This window comes from Alligator mississippiensis, chromosome 3 (genome assembly GCF_030867095.1).
Source record: "Alligator mississippiensis isolate rAllMis1 chromosome 3, rAllMis1, whole genome shotgun sequence".
Classification (NCBI taxonomy): Eukaryota; Metazoa; Chordata; order Crocodylia; family Alligatoridae; genus Alligator; species Alligator mississippiensis.
Window position 1 is genome coordinate 108,103,337 of NC_081826.1, and position 6,000 is coordinate 108,109,336.

Sequence of the window (6,000 nt, forward strand, 5' to 3'; positions counted from 1 at the left end):
CATCTCATATAAAAACAGCACAAGAGGAGCCCAGGCCCAAAATTTAATATATATATTTTTTGTATATAAAATCTTTTGGAAGAGGATGTGGGCCTTTCCTTTTACAAATAGCAATGTATTTTAAGATTAAGGACAAATTCAAAAGAGGTACTACCTTGGTCCCTCCTGAATCAGATATAGACGTGGCTTTTTTCATGGAATGAGGGTGGGGAGCAGGGTTGGGTTGGTTTATTTTAATTGGAGCATTCTCATGGAAGAAGAGTTTAGTTCTAAGATGGGCCTGATATCTAGCTGTCCCACTTCCTGGGAGAGCATTGTAATCAGTAGGCTGTTTTACAGGAGGTAGGTGGCAGCACCTACCTTGGCCAGCCCAACTGCTGCAATTTCTGCTGGGCTTAGTTGGTGTGCATCATGCATGCTTTGAGCAGCCCAGCATAAGTAGGCTGCTCTAGGAGTGTTCGTAGGGTTTAGGTGTCACTCCAAATCACATCTGATCACAACAGAGCTTACATGGGAACTAGAGCTAGCAATAGACATGCGTGTTTGCATTTGTGGAAAAGACTTACCGGACGAGGAGTGGAGGCAACAGGACACCACACCAGAAGATGAACGTGGCGAAAGTGAAACCACGGTGTGCAGAGCTGCGGGTAAAAGCCAAAAGGAAAAAAAAGTCCAAGCCCAAAGGAGCCGGAACCAGCTCCCTCGTCTGTGTGGGCATGCTTCATAATAGTGTGCCGGGACTGATTGGTTGGCCAGACCCCCGGGTCTGGGATAAAAGACCCAGCAGAAGACAAGCGGAGGGGACCATAAGTGGAGTCTCCAACCGGCCCAGAGGGGCCAGAGCCATCAGGCAGTCCCAGTGAGGGGACCTGGTTGTTACCCCAGGAAGGGGTCTCCACGAGAGCACGGGGCCAGAGAGGGCCTAAGGATTTACTTACAGGGTTGTTGTGGACAGAGAAAGCCTGCAGTGAAGACTGGAGTGTGGCAGGACCCAGCAGTACCAGAATCCAGACACGGCTGACTGACGGCAAGTACCAAACCCGGGAAAGAGCCGATGCTTCAGGGGATGGAATGGTACCAAAGCTGGACAAGGTAAAAATGGAGGAAAAGGGGGCTGTAGGAAGCGCTCGGGATAGAAACACTGCCCCTATCCTGCGGCCATAAAATTCCAAGCCAGAGCACCAAAAAGGTACAGGACATCAACTCCAACAATACAGGTGATGACATTGTGTTTGGCCCTAGGTGGGGTGTAGGGGAGGCGAAGCCCCAAACAGGAGGAACAATGGGAACGACCAAGGGGAGGCACCAGGGGAGACGGGACCAAACATCTCCCTCCCAATCAGAAATTATTTATCATCAAAGATGTGACAGGAAAGGCCCCCTGGGGAACCAACCCGAAGTCACCCCAATGACCAAATTGATCATTCCTAAGAACAATGACGAGATTTGAGAGGAACCCCCATTCGCAACGCCCAGGGGAGAGACACAGGAGGCTACAGCATTCTAATAAGAATGCCTAGAGGAGAGATGCAGGAGACATAGCATCACCTCTCTGTCATGCATTTCAAAATGACCACAGGGGTGCTTTAACTAACCCTTGTTAAATCAGCTTTAGTTAAAGCACCCCCATGGCCATTTTGGAACATGGTGGGGGGGAACCTTAATACACATGACAGTGAGGTGCTTTAGAGTAACTGTCCGAAAACTGCTGTAATTAAAACGCACTCCCACCCACCCCCTACCCTCCCCACACACCACTTCTGAATACATGTATAGGCAACCTAGATGCTTAGCTATTCAGCCCATATTTAGGTCCTGGTGAACTTTGTAGTCCAAAACATAAGTACCAAATGAATGTAGGTCTCTGATTTTTTTTTTTTTTTTATGGCTAGTGGAATAGATTTTTTTTTGGTCTTAGGTGCCATAAAACTCAGACTTAGCTAATCCTACACACCCATTACAGCTTAATAATGCCAGGTATGATTAATGTTTTCAGCAGTAGCTTACAAATCTGTTTGTCTACTTTTGATTTGCTTTAGAGTGTAAATTAAAAAAAAACCAAAACCAATCTGAAGATGTTTGATATCCTACACTTACTCTATAATAAAGTTATTAAAATTGCTTTTTCTGTCAGAAGTTGCAGCTAAAAGGAAAGCTGAGCTTCTAGGGTTAGACCAGAAGAGGGAGCTGCAGAAGAAAGGAGTGAAACTGTGCTAGAGGACCTTTAAAAATGAGAGGGAAATGTTACAGAACTAAAAATTGTTCTATAGTTCAGTCTTGATTCATAGAACACCTCTTGATGGTCCACAGAGCTCTGCCTTGTCAAATAGTCCAGCACAGCACAGTGAGGAAACCAAAATTCCTGTTTTCTTTATTAAAAATAACTTATCATAGGGGATGGGTGCATTCATTCTTTTTTTAAAAATCTCTTTAATAAGTTTTCTTAATTTGAAGTGTATAGAAATCAAATAAATTGTAAATTCTGTATTATGTGAATGTAGTAGCTATTGGGAGCCAGTTTTTAATAAAAAGTTTTTAAATTGAACATAAAATGTTTATACAAAAATATTTTTGATGAAAATGTTTGGGTTTTTATTAGGACATTTTCACTAGAAATAGAACATTTCTATGTTGTTCAATGAAAACTCAGTTCTTCCATAAAAAAAAAATACATTTCTTAAAGTTCTCCAGCCATACCAATAATCCATTTGATTGTGTCCATAGTAGACTATTGGTAACTTTTTTCAAGTGGAATAAACACCAGTCATGGACCAAGAAAACACTTTATTATTATTTATTTCTATGATCCTGGCTACCTGTTTGTTCTAAAATTAAACAATGTGCATATAGCTCCTGAAATACATAATTTGCTCCCCTTGATGTCATTTTGCAGTTGCTTCTGGATGCAGTAAAGTGTCAGGGAGCTGACCATTACAAGATGGTGAAACTTGATTTCTTCACATCCTATCTATTCCTCCCCTTTTGAACCAAGTATGCTAGTATCCCGCCTCATCAACATTGGTACAACCAACGAACCAACCATTGGTTCCACGACTAATGATCTTCCATGCTAAAACACAACTGGTTTTAGTCTTTATACTGGACTGTTCATAAGTTATCATAATAATATGCAACTGAAGCAGTTCTTCAGAGAAAATAAGATTGAGTGTAGGTATCCATGACCGTTTATGAGAGCACAGAAATTCTCATTTTTACTTAAAAGAGAATATATATATATAATTAATTAATATGATATGGTATGCACTTCAACCTGGTAAATGGAATCCAGAATTGTACTAAATCATAAATAGGATGGTATTTATTTGAGAAAGCTACCTGGTTCTCCTTCTTTTGTAAATTAAACTTTCGTTTTCTCTTCTTCCGAGTTTGAATCCTAAATAGGGAACTGAAATGAATCTGCAGTGAGTTTAGTGATATTTGCTCTGTTTTAGCATCACTGATACCTACGACAAGAGGACCATTAAATACTTCAGTAGAGTTGAGTTTTTGTACAAGTTGAAGGCCGAGAGGGGAAATTTAACGAAACTGAAAATGGATCGTTTAGTTGGGAGGGAATCTTTTTATTTTTGTCTAATACTTGTCATTTCAATGATTAAGTATTAAAACACTTGTTACCAAACTTAAGATTTCTCCCAAATTGTTTGTCAGTTTAAAGTCACAATCCCTTGAGATAGTATAGTTCACACTTGGTCCAAACCCCAGGCTTTTTTCATTCTTTAGTACGCCTTACAAAGTGTTAAACAAATGTTTAGAAAATAAATAATGCCAACTTTCTTGGAAGATTTATCTGCATGCTGGGTTTGTAACACCAGAATCCTTAACAGTCGGTATGATTTCTAATGAGAGCTGGTTCTTTGGGATGAATTCATTATGTAAAAGATTCATCAAAGTCCAGTTGGTAACACCCTTCAACAAGTCACAAAATATATTGCTAGCTGCCTGATACTTTTGAAAAGCTTTATCAGAATACAACTAAGATTACACTCCGTATACATCTTTATTTGCAATTATTACATGCCCGCTCCACAAGTTTGCTTTTTAATAAGTAACTTTTTGTATATGAAATAGAAATGACATAACCAGTGTCACAGTGCTAGTTTCTTTTACTGCTTGGAGTACTATATTTTAATATATTCTTTGGGTGGATATTTAATACATCAGGCCTCTTGGTTTTGAAGCCTAATACATAATATGAATGCTCTCTGGTATGCATCACTGCAGTATATGCTTGCCAAGGTTTTTTTTCCCTTCAGTGCAAGATAACTGTTATCGTTCGAGAATTCCATTTAATCATAATTTAATTTGGTTTTGCCACAAGACGGAACACAGAAGGCATTGTTTGTATTTGCTTCGTCTTGTAGAAACTTTTCTGCCAGAACTATGAGGAGTTTTGGCTTGTTTTCTGCCATGAAATATTTTTCTTCTTTAATGGAAGTCCATTCCCCTATTAATTGATAACATTTTATTAATTGAGGCTGGTGTTTGACAGCAACTGGGCACTTGAACAGAATAGAACTCATCTGCAAATACAAAAAAATGAGGTCAGCACCAGTGTGGGTTTTCAGAGTAACAATAAAGATCACACTTCTGTTTCCCTGAAAATTAAAATGCAAAGCTGCTTTTCAGATGGTGCAGAACAGTTATCTTTTCACAGTTTTGATTATATTTGACTACATGTTAGGTAGTACGTATTTCCTGTTATTGAAACAGTTAGAAAAGATGTGCTTCAGAATAGCTGCATGTTATTTCTGCAGTAAGTTATTGTGATGTCGGAGCTACTCTCTAGGAAGCTGTCACCAGGCAAATGTTTTGTTGCAATGCACTTGCATTCCATTTTACTGATACAGGTTATTTTGAATTGCATTTATATATTTAAAAGTGGATATTATATTATTTTGTATTCTTTGCTGCTTCAAATGCAGAATGATAAAATAATTGTAAATCTACGTTATCTGTTTAAAATAAATCATAGAATAATTCACCCTTGCTAAGTTGTCAGAAATATTTATCAGCTGAGCAGCAGACAAATTACTGCCACACCTCCTAACTAAATGTAGGTTTGAGTGTGATGAGGAAAAAAAAACCTGCTGTTGCTTTGGGGATGGCATGAATACCGTCAACTGGGATTGGGGAGCATAAGCAGAACTGTCCTGCTAATGGTCTAAGCGGGCTTAAAGAAGCTCAAAGGAGTGTCACTGCCTTCTCACTCTTTCCTGATTATAGGGAGGAGCTGTAAGGGCACTTGCACATGTGCCCAATGCCTGCTCCAATGCATGCTAATTAGCACACACCAGCAGCCTCAGCACTTTGTGGTGTCCTGCACTTCAAAATGGGAGGGGGGTGCTTTAAATAATGCCTAATGAGTTTTAGTTCAAGTGCCCCCATGCTATTTTGAAGCATGGGATCCTGACTATGAGAATAGTGAAGGGGCACTTCCTCACTTGCACTGGGTCATTAGGGTCCAGGACAGTTCTTAAAGAACTTTCAAGACTGGTGAAGAGAAGTGTAACTTCTAGAGATCTAATTTTTTAATATTTCTTTTTATATTAAAACATAATATATTAAAACACACTGTGTATTAAAGGTTGTTCACAATGTAAGAAGCATCAAGATTAAACAGCTCCTGAAATCAAAGTGTTAACTTCAAAAATAAGTTGTGTTTTATTTCAAGTAGGTATCAGTCCACATATCTATACCCTGTATTTTATGACAGATACTTTAAAAAATGTGCAGATTGTATCACGTAAGTACAGTGTTGCTTTTAGTTTAGGCACTTCACACTGGCCAGCAACTTTTAGTCACTCCTTATTGCCAGATTATACCAGCATTGATGTATGGAGGAATAATTTCCATTTCGTAGCCTAGGTTCCCATGTCAGAATCAATGGCCCATAACTCCATTTACATTCAAGGAGACAGGCTGCCAGAACTTAATTGGTTTTAATTGTGCTGCCTTAATTAATGAATATAGTCTACTTTT

The 6,000-nt window shown here is 39.1% G+C and overlaps 1 protein-coding gene across 1 annotated transcript in view; it reads left to right on the plus strand.

Annotated features, from left to right (window-relative positions):
* C3H18orf63 (chromosome 3 C18orf63 homolog) overlaps window positions 1-4,993 on the plus strand; it is a 40,630-nt gene extending 35,637 nt beyond the window's left edge. Inside the window, exon 14 of the mRNA XM_059724279.1 lies at window positions 2,894-4,993. The gene's annotated coding sequence lies outside the window, so the exon portion shown is untranslated. The remainder of the gene's footprint in view (window positions 1-2,893) is intronic.
* Window positions 4,994-6,000: the final 1,007 nt, after the last annotated feature.